Below are 17,828 nucleotides of genomic sequence, written 5' to 3'. Positions count from 1 at the left end.
AAGGGATGACACCAAAGCCACGTACGGAAAGAGCTGCCAACCATGGCATTAACTCATGCCTCTTTGCAGTGCATCTGCGTTAACGCGCTCCCAATATCCCTCCAAGTGTGAAACAGTCTGTACGCATCGAGACATGCGCGTGCGGGGCAGTCGTGCGCGGCGGGTCATATGCGCTGCTGCTCCTGGGCCCCGTGATTGGAAAGAGTCGAACATCTAAAGTACTGGTGCCCACATAATTAATTAGGACAGCTTTACAAGCCGCCACGCGCGTCAGAACACGACACCGAGAGTAGAGCCACAGTCCCAAATGAGCGAGCCACGCTTCCTAGTGAACCTAGACAAGCGCTGAACGCCACCAATTGGCAAACTTTAGGGACCGTCCAAGCGTTGCGCAGAGCTAGAGTTGAGGCTTCAACTCTCACATCAACGCTGCACCGGAATAGCGGAGACTACGTGATTTACATAGTCACCGTTAGGCGCCTATATAGGGGAGAAAACCTGGGCCAGGGGGCGCTGCGCCGCTCTGTGCGTGGGTCTTAAAATTCAAGGCCTTGAAATACCTAGGGTAGCAGAATATAAATATTTGGGGGTATGGATAAACGAAGGATTGGCATACATTGGAAAGCATGAGCAATCACTTAAGGCCAAAGGGCGAATGAATGCCGGTATAATGAAGCATAAGGCATTGTGGGGATACAATAGGCATGAGGTATTGAGGGGTATTTGGAAAGGAATTATGGTGCCCGGACTTACTTTCGGAAATGCGGTTTTGTGCCTAAAATCAGAGGTACAGTCGACATTAGAAACAAATCAGAGATCCGTTGGACGATTAGCACTAGGTGCCCACGGCAAAACTACAAATGAGGCGGTACAGGGAGATATGGGCTGGGCATCTTTCGAAGTACGGGAAGCTCAGAGTAAAATATTATATGAGGAACGCCTGAGGAAATTGGACAGTAACAGATGGTCAGCTAAGGTATTTAAATACCTGTACCTAAAAAGCGTTGACTCACAATGGAGGAAAAGAACTAGGAAACTAACTAGTAAGTATGTTAGTAACAAGAACGGAGAAATAAAGAGCATTAAGCAACAGGTGAAAAACACAGAAGGTAAAAATTGGATAAATTCGATGGAAAAAAAACAGAGTGTGGAATTATACCGAAAGTGGAAAATGCAGATCAGGAAGGAAGATTTCTTTGATAACTCAAGAGGCAGTGCCCTACTTTTTGAAGCTAGATCAGGGTGCCTTAGAACAGGCAGCTACAAAAAGAAGTTTAACAGTGGAGATGACACATGTGCTGTATGTGGAAACTCCAGTGAAACAATTTACCATATTATACTCGATGCAATGGTATCCATCCGGAAGTTGATGCAGGCGCAATCACTGTTCCTGAAGCTCTGGGGTTTAGAGATAACAGTGGCCGGGTGAATAAACCGGCGGTGGAAACTAGCAAAAAACGGCTGGAAGATTGGTGGCTTAAAAGCAGAGAAGTGACATAATGTTAGTAATGTAGGAGCAAAATTTAATAAATAGAATGATGGTTTAGTTAACAATTCTAAATCAATAATTAAGATATATGGAGAAAAGTGACCATGATAGCTACTGCTACCACCCCGTTTCAAAGGGGACGCTCCTATATTCCATCCATCCATTCCATCCATCCATCGTCAGCGCCCTCCATGGAGACCCCGTCAAAACCTCCGCGCAGTGCGGCCGCGTCGTCTGCTCCCCGCCGCATAGAAAAGCATGCTGTCGTCTGCTCCGCGCTGCTTTCCAGCACGTGTTTGCGCGCGCGCGCTCGGTTGTTTCTCTCCTCCTCCGGCCGCATTCTGGCCGCCGTCGCGCTCGAACAAAGGGGGCAAGAAAAAAAAAAACGAATGAAAAAGTGACGGCGCGCTTTTTCGCAAAACTCGTGAAAGTGTTTTTCTCGATCTTCTCCCTTTCGTGTTGAAACGATGGTTGCCGGTTTTTTGTTTTTTTAGGTATCTCGTACCGCTCGTATCTCGCACCTCTGTTTGTAACTGGCGGTGCCGCAGCAGCCATCGCGGAACCAAGTCGGCCTGAAGAAACAGATATATGTCATAAATGCCATCACTTGGCGCTTATAAAGGGAAAACACATACGTTAATCGTTCTATCCTCATACGCGATCCTGCTTCGGGAGGTCAAAACTGCGCATTCGCTAGAGGAGATAACTGAACTAGGGATTGCACAGCGTAGCTGTGGAATTAAGAAGACAAAGGTTTACTTGGAGAGATGTCCCCGCCTGCATGAAAAGTCGTCAGGCATTTCCTCGCTCTTCGTCTCGCGGAGAGAGGAAACTGCCGAAAAAATGGCATGTCTCGGCTTCTCGTCAGTGATCCAGGTCGTTAAGAAACCTCTCATCGTTAAAGGTAGATAAGTCATTGATTTCGGATGGCAGCGCCACAGCAGCGAACTCCCCCTGACCGCTGTGATCAGGAACCAAAGGGTAAGGCGGCATGCTTTGTGCCTTTGTAGGGAACGCGTCCTAAACGCGCCGAAGCAGGCACCACGGCGCCGGCAGCATCGCCTAAAACGTCTGTTCCCAAAGAGTTTAATAGGCCCCTTTCAAGTGAGCAGTCACAAATGGAACAGAAGCTCCCCAACCAGCGCCCGGAGCACTCGTCGCTGTGCGAGAAGGCTGGACCCTTCATTCTCTGAACAACATGGAAGAGACATGTGCGGCCTCAAGTCCTTCAAAATACCTGTCGCTTGCCTCTGCCTTCGAGTACCGAATTCGCGTTCGTTTTTTTTTTTCTTTTTTTTTCTGAGCCTGCCAACAAGCGCTCTTTGAAAACAATGTCCGCGGCGATCAATTAATCATAATTTCTCACTTTCGAAAGCACTGATAAAAAGCGTGCCTCCAGCCAGCCTCTATGTCAGCCGGGGCACAGAAAAAAGCAAAAATAAGAAACACCACTGGCAAAGAGCGCCGGCTTTGGGCGCACAGGCGCACGACCATCCCCCCTCGTCCTCACTGTCCTTCTCCCGCTCCGCGTGCACATGCGGCTGCCTGTAGCACGCGTTCCCGAGCGAGCGGGCTGCGCAGACTCCGCAGACAGCCGCGCGCAGCGCGGGCGCGGATGCGCGTAGGCACGGCCGATCTCGAGACCGGCCGTGGCGTAGGTTAAGTAGTTCCTCTCCGCTCCGCAGGAAACCGAGCGCTGGCGTCGCGGAGCAAACTCCAGCTGATGGGCCATTTTTGTGTGTGCGACCTCCGCTGTCCGCAGCCGTTGTGAGTATTTGAGAAGAGGTATAGGTCAATGAGGGGTGTTAATCGATAGAGGGTGACGTAATTTTGTTGCCAAATAAATAATTATGCCAATAGGTTAATTAGGTAATTAATTACAGGCATAAAATGTGAAAGCTGTCCGCAGCAGTTGTGAGTAATTGAGAAGTGGTAGAGGTTAATAAGTGGTGTCAATCAATAGAGGGTGACGTAGTGTTGTATTTGAAAATAATTACGTCAATAAGTTAATTATGTTTTTAATTAGATGCATAAAACGGAAAATTGTGTCCGCAGCAGTGTGAGTACTTAAGAAGTGATAGAGGTTAACAAATGGTGTCAGTCGATAGACGGTGACGTAATGTGTCTGCAAAATAATTAAGCCAAAATGTTAATTAGGTCTTTAATTAGAGACAAAAATGTAAAAAGAAAGGCTACAACGCTCACATTAGCCAATGGCTTGGCGCCACATTTGAATATATCAAATACTAAAATAGTTAATTAAATCAGTCAATTAATGTGACATCAAAGATTGGAGGTCACGCAACCTAAAGTCGAGCCGAAAAGGGCATAAGAAGGGATTGGCGCGCAATTTGAAAGTACCAGAGACTAAAACGGGTAAACAAGAAGTGAATTAAGCAACTAGAAGCAACCGCAGAAGCAACCAGAAGCAACCAACAGCAGCATCCGTGCTTTCGCATTACTCCGATGTAGATTCTGCAGTGCTCTTTTTTCCTACCGCAGTGGTCTCTTTTCCTTCCGCAGTTCGTTCGCGAGTTTTCTTTTTTTTTTTTTCTTTTCGTGAATGTAAAAAATAAAATGATAGGACTGGTCGTCAGCAGGAGTTAACAGAAGTGCGATGGAACAGTTCGTAGAAATAAATGAAGCCGCGCGTATATCTCACTGCCATGTTCTTGCACTTGAAACGGTGCATTCGGTCCCAAATAAAGGTTACACTGGATCTAGGCCAAGTTCCCCCAAGGTTATTTCCGTTAGTTCTGCTGGTCACTCGATGTGTATTCTCACTCGTGCGTCCAGATTTATTGGCGCAGATCAATCGTTTATTCAGGGCACACTGCGTTCGAACATAAATAAAAAAGGATGCGAGTAGCAGGGAAGTAAACAGTGAGAGGACCGCAACGCAGTTATGTGACAGAAAACGATGTCGGAGTTGTTATCCCTGCTACGAAGAAAACGATACTATAGAAATCTTAACAGTGAGTTTCCTCAAACCTGGAGACATGTGTTTCGTCAGTAAACCGTCAATGCGCCCTCCACACGGACGGCAACTTCGTTGCGGTGGTGTAGAGAGTCATACAAAGCTTCTAGAAATCCCTCCGTACTTTGCCAATAACGTTGCCTCCCATAACTCGTCTGTGCTGACTGTCCACCAGACTCATGTTGGACAAACTTTGTTTTATGGCGCCCCGCACAATTTCAATGATTTTGAAGTCCGCAACTCGTATCTTCTTGGATTCTTTTTTATTTTCGATTTCACGCGTCGCGATCTATAAAAAAGAAATATTATTGATCGCCGGCAATATATGTGGACTAACGATTGATGACAGAGCTATGGAAATATTCCGTATCGAGAGTCGAGAGAAGCGACTATAGTAAAACTAACTGACCAATATACACATAATTGTCAACTTTGGCATATCTATGGCCTTCAGAATATCACGTGAGACCGAGCGCACGGATTGTGATGCGCAAAAAATTGGTGGCGAAAAACAGGTTGCTTCACTTATGTTTGCATGCGAACCGTTTCAACGCCGCTTCGCTAGTCCCGCTATTGCGGTACACGTCACAATCTGCTGAATGTTTTTGCACTCGCAGGTAAGGAAAATAAAAACTCAGAGCAGCTGAGCAAGAAGTACACGAAAAGAAGCTGGTAGGGGAGGGGGGGGGGGGGGGGGGGTGAAGGCAGACTGCGCTACCAGCGCACATTGAAGTGGCGCCTGGCTTATTTTTAGCCACGGCTCCAGATAACGGCGCCGAATTCGCCGCAAGCCGCACGCGTTAAACGTTATGGCCCGTCTGACGGCACAGTGTGGATTTAACTGTTTCTACTATTAATCACTTGTCTACACAACACCGACAGGGTCCCTAGTGTTTCCCATATGTTAGCTGCGTAGCCCTAATCTCGGTTAACTCCTTCCCCAACGTGGGGAAAATGACCTTTTTTTGTAGGTTTCGCTAGTCTTTTTCTTGAGCAAAAGTTACTAAATTTATTATTTTATCTAACGCACGAAGTAGAAGCTAAATAAACCTGCTTTTTATGCATATCAGCTTTAACAACGGCAAATGTGTTGCCGTGGACGCCGATCTTCCAACCATGGTATCCATTGTCGTCGCTGTCAAAACAGCATGTTTAAATTCGCTGCTGCTCGAGGTGTCGATAAATTGATCTATACTAGGCAAAATAACGAGATTTGCAACGTTTTCGGGCTGGACATTCTGGATTGCGACTTAACTATACTCCGTTTCATACATCAAGTGCAACACTACCAAAGCTACAGCTCTTGTTTGCGCTCTCCGCATCAGCGATAAAAAATAGCGCCTGCTCTTGACGAGAGAAAATAATAGTTGCTTTGTCTTCAAGCTTAATACATTTTACATTTGCCATCAACTTCATAAAAGCACCTTTTTTAGGGAGAAAAGGTCGGATGCGGCTAATTTGTATGTTTTTTTTATGTCGTTTTCGTTCGTGCCGCGTTTTGCTGCCCCGCAACCTTGCCAGCTGTGCCACCAAATGGCGCTGGCTGTGCCCTCCGCGCTGCGCATCTCTTTTTGAGAAAATGGTTCTTTGGTGCGCATTTTTTCTATAAGATCCACTCTGTGAAGATGTCTAAGCATGCGAAGCATGTTATTGCAAATGTGTATGCTCGGAATAGAGCCCGTTTCGGCAGGAACCACTCGCCTACAGAACGAGCGCGCAGTGATACGCCTCCTGTTTTTTTTCTTGCGGACTACTTGCGTAGCTTTGGCTGCGTTGCACCTGATGTATGAAACGGAGTATACGTTTCATACATCAAGTGCAACACTGCCAAAGCTACAGCTCTTGTTTGCGCTCTCCGCATCCGCGATGAAAAATAGTGCCTGCTCTTGACGAGAGGAAAAAAGTTATATTGTCCGCAAGCTTATTACATCTTACATTTGCCATCAACTTCATAAAGAGCACCTTTTTTAGGGAGAAAGGATCGGATTCAGTGAATTTGTATGCTTTTTATGTCGTTTACGTTCATGTCGCGTTTTCGCTGCCCCACAATCTTGCCAGCTGTGCCACTAGATGGCGCTGGCTGTGCCCTCCGCACTGTGCATCTCTTTTTGAGAAAATGCTTCTTCGGTGCGCATTTTTTCTATAAGATACGCACTGCGAAGATGTCTAGGCATGTGAAGCAAGTTATTGCAAACGTGTATGCTTGGAATAGAGCCCGTTTCCGCTGGAACCACTCGGCTACAAAACGAGCGCGTAGTGATACGCCTGCTTTTTTTTCTTGCTGACAACTTGTGTAGCTTTCGCTGCGGTGCACTTGATGTATGAAACGGCGTATAGACGCTCCCACGCCTTCGGAATGCAGTAAGAAAAAAAAAATAAGCGCCTTGATAGAAAAGAAATTAGGACTGGTTTGGTTTGTGGGGTTTAACGTCCCAAAGCGACTCAGGCATTCCGAGGCGCGAGGCGCCGTAGTTGAGAGCTCCGTAAATTCCGCACCACTTGAACCACCTGGGGTTCTTTAACGCATATAGACCTCACGTCGAACGGTACACGATCGTTTTGCTTTCCGCCTCATCGAAATGCGCCCGCTGCATCCGGAATTCGATCGCGCATAATTGAGCACAGTTGTTGAGCGCCCTAACCACTGCCCTACCCCTGCTTTCTTTGTTTATTGTACTCAAAATATGCAATATTTACACAGGAACCGTCAGCCGTATTTGACTGACGTACTAGGGTTAAAATTAATTTAAAGACTTCCAAATTTCGATGTGCGGGAGCCACCCTGGCGGTGTAGTACAGCATTGCGCTTAAGTCTGCTTAAGAGCGGAAATGGCGGAAACCACTTTACAGGACTGTTTTCACTAACTGAATCATCATTGTTATCACTACTATTATCCTTATCAACAGATTGCACCGTCATTCACTGTTATCGCGACTATAATCATCATCACCGCCACTGACTGAATCGTCGTTATTATTACCCTCACGCTAGACAAGGACAATTACGATCGATCCCACACGGGAACGCCAGAGACAATTGACTGCTGTTTTATTCAATGCCGTGATGATGGGGAAATATTAGAGCGGACGCTAAAGAAGGACATTGAAATCATGCCATATGCTATTCGCTGTTTGCCTGTTCGGACTGTGATGTGCCTTATGATTTATGTCGATGAGCCTATAAGTGTGTGGAAAACCCGAATGATGAACCGTCATGCTGAATCACCACGATCGACGAAGTCTTTATTGCGAGAGCTGTGCGCTTTGGTTCGGGGAGTGCATGCTGCCCTGGAAGAGCCGCCTATAGTCGGCTTCCGCGTCTCGATGCTTGTGAGTGCCTTCCAGAATTTTTACACTTGGTATGGTGAGAATTACTGGGTCATAACGGCCTTGCATTCTTCAGCCCGGTGATTTAAGGCACGAGCTGCTTTAGTTTCTCTTCATCGGAAGTTTTACCATGCAGTAAGGAAAAAAGCCTCTCCCGCCATGGCCGAGTGGTTTGCACGCTTGGCTAGCGTATGAGGTATAGTGGTTCGACTCCCAGTTGGAGATGAGGTGTGGAAGAGGTGATGATTTTTTCCTTCTTAACTGTCATCTCGTGGGAACATTTCCTTGGAATATTTCCGCAGCCCATGAGCCTAGACGAGCTTTCGGCTTAAAAAAGAAAACGGCGCGCAACTTCATTTGCCTGATTACATTCCAAATGGAGCAGTGTGTCCATAAGCAATGCAGAAGGCTCCAATATCATCGCGCGGCGTTACCGTTAGTGGGCTAACGATGCTCAATAGGCACGGTAGAGAAAAGACCAAGTAGGAACGAGCCTCCAGCGCGTGTGCAGACCGAGGCCGTATATTGTTTCGCTGGCGAGCGGCCGCCTGCTGAGCGCTGCGAATTAATCTGTAAACATCTGTGCCTCCTCTGTTAGGATCGCGCATCTCAAGTCAGTGACAGCACCAAGGGGAGGCGAGGGGTGCCAGTCGCCACCCCAATAGTTGTCCGGTGTACAGAAAATTTCGAACATTGATGAGGAGAATGGTTGCTATACTATAGTGCACCCCTCGTTTTCTCACGGTGGTTATGCGCAGCTCACAGCCTTGCGTTTTTTTACTTGTGAAGAAACTATAGTGGTGCACTTAAGTCTGCTTGTGTGCAGAAATGCGAAAGTAGCGACTTCTGTGCATAGTTTGGTTATGAACTCTGCGTTTCGCTAATTAATACCGTTACTTATTTGCTGTTTCTATTGGTCAAATTAGGACGAAGTCAAATTTTGGGGGTAAAGGGCCCCAATTTTGCGCGTGGCTCACCCGAATTCTGAAGTCAGCATTGGGTTGACCATGGTCAAATTAGATTCCAATTTTTGTCAATTCCGGACGAAGTCGAATTCCGAGGGTCCAGTGGGGCCAGATTTAGGGGGCGGCCCACCAGGGACTATAGAGTGGCAAAATTTATCCTACGCTATCAAATCAAATCTGCATTTCCCAGTAAATAAAAAATAGTATGCACATTGAACTTTGCACCCAAATTGCACATGTTCGCGGCCTTGAACTTGGCGTTAAAAAAACTTAGTATGGTCTTCCACTGTGAAAAAAAAAAAAAAAAAAATAAGGGGACGCTCAAGCTTCGCCTTAAGATCAGACGCAATAACTCCGTTAACACCTTTGTTTCGTTCCGCGATTTCTTTTATTCATTTAGAATGGCTTTTGGGGAAAGGAAGGCTCGCATTATCTTTCTCACTTCTCGAAGGATACCTTATACGCTTACAATTAACGGCACAAAATTGGAGGTATGCATGTCGCTAGTTCGAATGCCTGGCGCAAACTAGCCTCCAACTTGACTAACGGATGTATGCTGTAGGCGATTCCTCTGCCCACGAGGGACACACAGACAGGCCGAGGCTGGACGCAAAAACAAAGGGGTTTTATTCCTTTCAGACTTCGTGGCTGAGGTCAGGGGAGGCGGCGGCCTGAAGCTGGCAGGACAGCCAGGAAGACGAAAGGCGCACGAAGGAACCCAGTCCTCCCCCCTCGCGTCTGAGAGGGAAGGGGTAAAAGAGTGAGGTGAGGAGCGTGCGATTTGAATCCCCCCCCCCCCCCCCCCCCCCCCCCCCTTCAACGTCCGTCCGAACCGGGGTCCGGCAGCACAGCCGGAGGAAATGTACGAGGCCGGATCGGCGTCAAATGGTGACTTCTTCTTAGGAGTGCAGGTGAGTAGCGCTTCAGGCGCAGTGACCAGATCTTCTCAGCAGGTTCGTCAGACAGCAGGCGGGGTGGGATCGGCCCCTCAGGTCCGTCTCCTGCACCGGTCATTTCTCAGGAGTTACAGCGCGGCTGTGAGCTCGGCTGCCAATACACCAGGCAGCGGCCCGGTGCTTACTCCTCCATCGGCTCCTCCAGGCAGGCAGCAATCTAGCTCGTGCTCTCTCCTCGCTGCTGGTGAGCCGCTCGACAGCACCACTTTGCTGCCGATCATGTGGCGCAATGCCGGATGCTTCGGGAACTCCTTTCTGCAGGAGATTCCGACCTTGACGGTCCTGGTTCTCCGAGGCTTGTGCTCCAGGCCTGGGCTGTGGGCTCCAAGACCCGACACTGGACGACACTGGACGAGGACCATGCATGGCCAAAGCGCGACGAATTACAGAGCCCCCCCCCCCCCCCCCCCCACCCCCTCAACCTCTTCGGGTTGTCTGAGTGACTCCTTGAAACAGACGCTGGGTGCGTTTTCCAGCCACACCGGCAGTCTTCCTCACATTGGCTGCTGCAAAATCTTATCAGAGTGCATTCTGAAAGAAACAAAGACGTTAGACGAAGTGGTTCACTACCTTGGTCTTAGATTATAGCGTCGGTTGCGAACCGAGTTTTTACCTGTACGCCTTACTTGTGGGAGATCGCTGCATTGCCTTGAGCTTCGACCACTTCACAGTTACCATCCTAGCGAAGGTGGTAAGCTTTCAAATCAGCGACGCGCCTGGGATCGGCGGCTTCACCGTGCGTGGTCGTGTGTGCGGGCGGATGCTGCAACCAGCCGCAGTATTCAACACGTTGTGATCCGTGGGGTGCGCCTTTCGTGTCCTGTCGAAATTTCTGCGTGCATCAGCGAAAACCGCGTTATTGAGTAGGTACGCCCGCAGACCTCATGGAACAAGCAAAAGGACGGTCCCGATAAAACTTCGACTTTGTGAAAACATCGGCTCGTACGACTGCGGTAACTTCGTCGTGGTGTGCGACGTACTACAAGACGAGTGCCTCGCGTTGAATTGCCGACATCGGGGCCTGCCTTAATTATGAAGTGCAGGTGAATAAATTAAAACGTAAAACTTCATGAAAGCGGTTTTTTTTTTTTTTCCTTTAGGCAAGCGGGCGAGGCCAAGAGCCGCACGTGGTCGATGGCTGGCATACAGAGGTGAGTAAATTGCGACGTTTCTGGTCGCTTAGCTAGCGCATACTCTCACCTTTGGCGGCTTGCAAGTGACGTGTTATAACTGTATAAAGGGTTATCGCTGCACATTGCGTCGCTGCGAACCTAGGTTCCAGGTTATGTGCATATCAAGCAGAGCTACGTTGCCAACACTAAGTTTGCAAAACCTTCTCGCTGGCTGTGCTGTTTATGCTGCGAGTGCGTGACAGTATTTGCTCGACCTTCTGGCCCCCAAATTGAGCAACTGAGGTGCTTCGCTTTACTGGTAGAACAGCGCCTGTGAAAACTTCGATCGGCAGTTTGCTGACTACCGCCACTAGATTTTGCAATTGGGGCAATTAATAATGCGCTGCTTCTTCAAGATTTGTCCCGCGTCAGTGGCATCTGTTAACGGATTTAACGAGCTGCAAGTAGTGTTGCGTGCAACGCGCAGCGGGTCACTTTAGCTGTCGAACTGTTGCACCGGTCGCAACACCAAACATACAGTGTTATGTCCAGGAGCAGGAAAATACCCTTCCTGACTTCTTAAGCACAAAGGGCCCCAGAGAGAAATGTGGATGTGGAGGTATTTAACAACTTGATAAAACTTTACGACTCACTTTCTGGCAGCGAACCTGGTACTGCGCCAGCTGACACGCGCCGATCGATGCCACCGACGACCATTGACATGGCGTACAAGGCTTGACGATGCCGCGCCGTCTGATAGAACAGCCTCGGTGAATAACTTCGTACGGTCCAACCCACTTGCGCGCTAGTGAGGCTGCGAAACCACGCGATACCATGTCACCCGTGCTGAAAACAACCTGACGACGACCGTTGTCGTACTGATCCGCATGCTCCATGCGCCTGACATCCAGGTTTTCACGAGCTGCGCGCTGCGCTGCCTCAAAACGCTCGCCGAGCCTTGCCGCTGATAGTGCGCAAGCGGAGCTCGCGGGCTCCACCTTGCCAAGTTGGCCAGCACAAAAGCGATCTCTTTTCCAAAATTCAAGTAAGCGATGTGTCGTGCCCACTAACCTTTTTACGGTTATTTTATTGCGAACGCCAGTTCGGGCAGCCGCGCATCCCATCTCTGTGCAGCTCGGTCGTTGAGACCAGCATAATCTTCAGATTACGGTTCACCCGCTCGGTGATGTTACTGTAAGCATGATAGGGATTCGTTCTCCTCTGGCGGATTTGAAGCGCCCGACAGGAATCCAGAGACTGTTTGTGAAACACGAAGCATTGTCTGTGATAAGGTCGGAAGAAAAACCGAAGCGAGTGATCATCTCCAACAGTTTGTGCCAATCCGTTCCGATACAAGTTTCCTAAGGGGGATTACCTCTACCCGCTTGGAATAGTGGTTCCTTATTGCCAGGATAAATTGGTTTCCGCGCGCGGACCGAGGGAGAGGCCTCATGATATCGCACGCTAATACCACGCTAATTAACAACTACCAGCTGCATCATTCCTGCAGGCTTGCCCTCTCGAGGCTTCGCTACCTGGCAAAAGGGGACATGTACGGGCGTAACCCAGCACATCCTTTCTCATACCTGGCCCGGTTTGTAGCATGGCGTAAATTGTCGTAACTCTTACCGCTGCCATGTCCTACCAGCGCCCAGTCATGAAAGTACCAGGGGAATCGTTTCTGCAACCTTCTCGTGACCCCGACTCTGAAATGGGATGTAATCGCCTATTCCTCGCCATTTTGGGGTATGTATAGCATTGCAGTAAGCCATCATCGCCCAGCAGATACGAGTCGTTCTTGCCTTCAGCGTTCCCGGTGCAAGCTGCACTGCTCGCAAGCTTCTCTGCTCGGAAAAAAGATATACGCGCGACTTACTTTATCGCAAATAAATGGAATGGGGGTTTCTGAAGGTGTTGTCCAACCAACTTTGCAAGTCACATTTATTGTTTAAAGTCATTATTAAGTAAATTAGACAAACAAGTCAAATTAACCTAATTAGCTAATTATTTCCGAAAAAGAATTGTGGTGGGCACATCGGCTGGCAGCTGCATGCATCTGGGGTCCCTGGCCTGTCTCATATTAGCTGATGATTCTACAGTAATTAAAATTTGGCTTCTAGGTTCATTATTTCCTCATCTAGCTCATACAATTATTCTTTTTCTTCTTCTCTTATTGGTTCAAACACTAGCGGGGTGGACACCTCGTTCGGACGCACACTTTCTGCGCACACTCATGAGCCTAAAGAGGCTTTCGCCTTAAAAACGTAGTATGAAATGCATGCAGGATTGTGTATATCGGTTTATTGTTCAAGATAAACCTGGACAAAACCAGGTGAAACTTTTGTACTGGCTGGCCCTGTGTTCATCGCCGGCCCTAGCTGAAGAGAGAAAGGGAAAAAAAAAGGCTGGCAAAAGAGCTATAAGGTTTAAAACGGCACAGGAGTTATTTAAAAAAAAAGGGGGGGGGGGGGGAGGGGATAATTATCACAGCTACTGAAAAGTCAGCTGGACGGAGCTCTACCCGAGTATCTTAACCACTGAGCAACTTCGACTTTTTCGTTTTTATTATTTTCTGTTTACAGCGAAAAATATTGTGGGGTGCAAGCGGAAGCTGAAGCGGTTTTCAAATTGCATGAAATTCGGTGTTTGGGAAGAATGGGTATTGGTAATCATGTGTGTCAATTTTTTTTTTTTTTTCATTTCTGTTGATAAGGAAAACAGAAATCGCTTGTTAAAAACGCGCCGCGGTCACGCCCTCGTCGCTGCCGGGAGCGGCGGAGGCGGGGCGCCGAAACTGCGGAACAGGCGGTTGTGACGTCAATTTGGGAATGCCGGCCGCGCGTTTTACACGCTTGCTTCGCTCCGTCCCGCGCTTTAGGGATCTACGGATCAGCGCAGTCTACAGCAGGGTTTGCTGCTGGTGCCGTTCGTTTTCTCCAGTTCAGTCATTCTGTGCTGAAGGTTCCGCGTGTTCAAAGATCCCATGAGGTCAACCAGCAGACACGCAGCTGTTGCGGAGTGGCGCTCAGCGCTGTTCGATGCCCTCCGACTAGTGAGCCTTTGCCCAGTTGTAAAATAAACGTCGTTCAATGTTCGAAAATTATTTTCTTGTGTAATTAGAAAGCAAGCATTCCTGTGAGTGCGTGAAGCAACTGGTGACCAGAGGTGGGCATTTGACCTCAAAAACCTCGACCTCACCTCAAACTCAAAAAATATTTGGCGACCTCACTCAACCTCAACCTCATCAATTGAGGTTGAGGTCCCCCAGGCGACCTCACCTCACTTTTCAGGTGACCATTTGCGACCTCACTCAACCTCACCTCAAATTCAAAATGTGAGGTTGAGGTCGGGCGCTCGACCTCTAAAAAAAAAAGAATCATTAAATTAAACCGTAACTTAAAGCAAATATACATTTCTCGGTTATCCTGGGGTATATATAGGCTAGCCAGAATTCTGTCGTATGAAGGCTGTATTTTACTCCTAATTTTATTTATTTATTTACTTATTTGAAAATACTGCAGGCCTCATGGCCCAAGCAGGAGGGGCATGCCAGGTAACAATCACACACAGAAAAACAAAAAATACAATACACATTTGTTCGGGCAAAAATGGGTTGCAGCGTGTGTTCCCTAGTGTGTCGTGTTCGTCTGGCAGTAGAAGGTTGGACAAAGTTAGGTAATGGAATATTAATTTCCTGTAACAGAATCTTAAGAAGAAACAGAATTCTGTTAATTTTGCGGCGGACTGAAAGGAGCGGGATGTCATTTTAATCCATCAGCTGTGTGGGAGAATCAGATCTGCTGTACTTGTGGAAAATAAACCTTACTGATTTCCTTTGTATCATTTCAAGAGCAGTTATGTTCTCTACAATTATTATCCTGGATAAAAGCAGAGAAAATCTGGACACTACATGTCCAACTCTGCACTAAAGTGGCAATCCTCTCCCCCTCCTCGCCTAACCTTTTGTGGTCGGTTTCAATCTAAGGCCTACATGGGTACCACGTTATTACGCATAGGCCCATAATGCAATACAAACAGTTTATCCCATCTGACCCACGTGAATAAGATTCGTATTAGAAATAAAACAAGCCAGTTCTTACTATAAACTGAAAAGACAAATGCTGTTGACCCTAGTGACGATGACAACAATGACGATATGCTCTTTTTCTTTTCTTGCCACATAGCGCTAAACAGACAGGGACACAGCGAGACACACGGGACGGGCGCTTTTTTTTATCGCCCGTCCCGTATGTCTGGCTGTGTCCCTGTCTGTTTAGCGCTATGAAGCAAGAAAACCGACACCAACGCGCCCAAGCTTTCATCCTTGCTTTTTTCTTAATTCGAAAAAAAAATTGATGATTGCCGAGTTTTTTTTAAATACACTGTACATTGTTTTGCGACAGAATACATTAAATTAAGAAAAAATAGGAATGCAGTCGTGCCTGGTTAGTATGGACGCTTTGGTTTCCGACCAAAACTGTCCATAAAGCGAGTCATCCATAATAACGAGTCATGAATAAAAACGAAAAGTATATAATTGAGAAAAAATGTACAATTAATGGCTGCGGTTTTAATTAATTTGGGCATATAAACACAGCCGAGATGTCGATGTTATCCTCTTCTCCATAAATCCGTCGACCCGAAACGTCATGTCTGTTCTTAAACCTTGTCAGCCATCCTCTTGAGTAGCTGAAGTCAGCAACGCCTAGACAGAGCGTAGAATAATATTTCTCAGTAAACATCCCCCTGTCTTACTGAACAAAAGTTCCGTAAGTCATCACAGGTAAAACCTATCAAGACGGAGGAGAAGAAGCACCCATAATGTTGCCGAGGCAGCGAGCCTTCTCTTGAAGCATTTCGTCGCTCACGACAGCACAATTCGCGTGCACATTTCCGAACCACATTAACAAGGCTGACTCCATTTCTTCGAACTGTGCTGGGCGCTGTCGGACTGTGGCTTACGCTGTGATGCCGACGTTGAGCAATTTATCGGAGTCCGGTAGTATATATAGATGGTATACCGTCGACCTGGCGAGACTGAGGCCTAGTTGAACTTGGGTCCAGTCTTTCACGGCTTGGATTGACTGAGATTGCTTTTGCCGCTTGTATTCACAGATTTCCCGCTTCGCGCCTAAGTTCAGCTCCATTCTTTTGCGTTTAACTCCTACGATGCCAAAAGTCAGACTGAAGTTGAGAGTTACAGACTACTGCTTCTTTGCACTCTTTTTCCCTAGTTAACCTCCCTGACTTTCCGTTCTTCTGATTCTCTTTCATGTCTTGTACTGTTTCTGTAAGGAAGCGAGGGAGTCAAGTTGGCAGGCTACTATACAGAGGGCTATCAAACAGCCCTTTCCTGTGCCGTTTGTATGTGTTCCTATGAAACAAACACTGCAAGCTGAAGTACAGTTTAGAACGACGGCTAGCCGACTACGCAGAGCTCAGACCTTGTCAAGGCCGCATCGTTGACTCAAGGCGAAGCCGACATGCGGATCGCTGTGGTGCAAAATGTGGTAGTTCGGCAGCGCAACAGTGACGAAAACCAGGACCATGAGAAGGAAGGGCGTCCAGGACGGGACGCCCGGTCCTGGTTGCGTGGTCGTCGCGTTTCTTTTGTCGCTCTACTTCGTGAGTATGTCTTAACCCTGACCGAAAAGCGTTAACGGCTTCATGGAACACACTTTGTGTTCTGGGACAGAAAAACTTCAGTTCCCACCCCCAATTCTGGCGCTTGTCTTTCTTCTTATTGTTTCTTTCTTACGCTTTTACCGCCTTCTCTTCTGTTCACGTTCAGCAGAATTTATTGCGACCACATGTTGCCGTTTTCCCGACTGTGGCCTCTAGTTGCGGCGCTGCCGCTGCACCCAGGAAGCTCCCGGTTCATTCCTTTTGGGGGTCTTTCTTAGTTAGCTGACCCTCGGTTTGCTGTGTACAATCCCTGTCATCCACCCTCCTTTTCTCCTCCTCCTCACTTCCTTTCCGCTCTAGCCCCCGCCCCCCCCCCCCCCCCTCCCCTCTTAAAACGACGACACGCCCGATTTGGTTCTTTCCAACTCCTCAGGACTCATTCAGGCATCCGACCGTATCGGCTGTTGCATAGGTTCCCGGCCTGCGCACCCTTCTTTAACTTGCGTTCGGACTGCCCTGCTTTTTTAAACGATGTCCATATTAACGAGACAAAAATACATGGGCCGAATAGGCTGTGTGCATTCATCCCATCTCCATTGTTCAGAGAGCGAGTTTCTATATTAACGAGACATAAATACATTGAAAAATCTTCGCCCCTAGAAAAACTGTCCATAATTCGGGTCCTCCATATTAACGGATGTCATATTAACGGGGCACAAATTTTCCATAATAGCCACTCATGCAACAACTTGTGAAGACTAAATCGCCAACAAAACAAACAAAAGAGGAAAAGACAGCAGAACACCAATTAATCATAAAACTCAACCAACGCCGAATAAACCTTCAGAAAATTTCGAAGAAGAATGCTGTTTATCTTTAGAGGTCTCAACCGGCCACTCCTGGGCGTTAGTTTATAATTCTGTGATCCCGTAGCGTATTGCAAGAATTGGCGAAATTGCTTCTTCGAACACCACGCTTACATTAAAAAATTGCAAGGGTCGGAACTGCTAGGAAAAAGGGTTAAACGTGAACCACTTTGCTGTCGCGAACATCGGCTCGCCCGTCAAATTTCGCCGGAGCAAAATGTCCAACTCCCACCCGCCTAAACACACACACACACACACACACACACACACACACACACACACACACACACACACACACACACACACACACACACACACACACACACACACACACACACACACACACACACACACACACACACACACACACACACACACACACACACACACACACACACACACACACACACACACACACACACACACACACACACACACACACACACACACACACACACACACACACACACACACACACACACACACACACACACACACACACACACACACA

General features: G+C 47.7%; 1 long non-coding RNA gene across 2 annotated transcripts in view; it reads left to right on the top strand.

Annotated features, from left to right (window-relative positions):
- Positions 1 to 17,828, top strand: part of LOC146206217 (uncharacterized) — a 308,042-nt gene that overhangs the window by 53,923 nt on the left and 236,291 nt on the right. Inside the window, exons 1-2 of one of the 2 annotated variants that reach the window (XR_014704392.1) lie at positions 10,140 to 10,177; positions 10,815 to 10,865. The exons of the other annotated variant lie outside the window; for it this stretch is intronic. This is a non-coding gene — a long non-coding RNA (uncharacterized LOC146206217). Of the gene's footprint in view, positions 1 to 10,139; positions 10,178 to 10,814; positions 10,866 to 17,828 lie in introns of those variants that run through there. 2 annotated transcript variants of the gene reach the window in all.

The sequence above is a fragment of the Amblyomma maculatum genome, chromosome 1 (assembly GCF_055883805.1).
Source record: "Amblyomma maculatum isolate TAMU_Amacu chromosome 1, ASM5588380v1, whole genome shotgun sequence".
Taxonomy (NCBI): Eukaryota; Metazoa; Arthropoda; class Arachnida; order Ixodida; family Ixodidae; genus Amblyomma; species Amblyomma maculatum.
The sequence above is the reverse complement of the archived record's forward strand: the minus strand, read 5'-3'. Positions and strand labels throughout refer to the sequence as shown.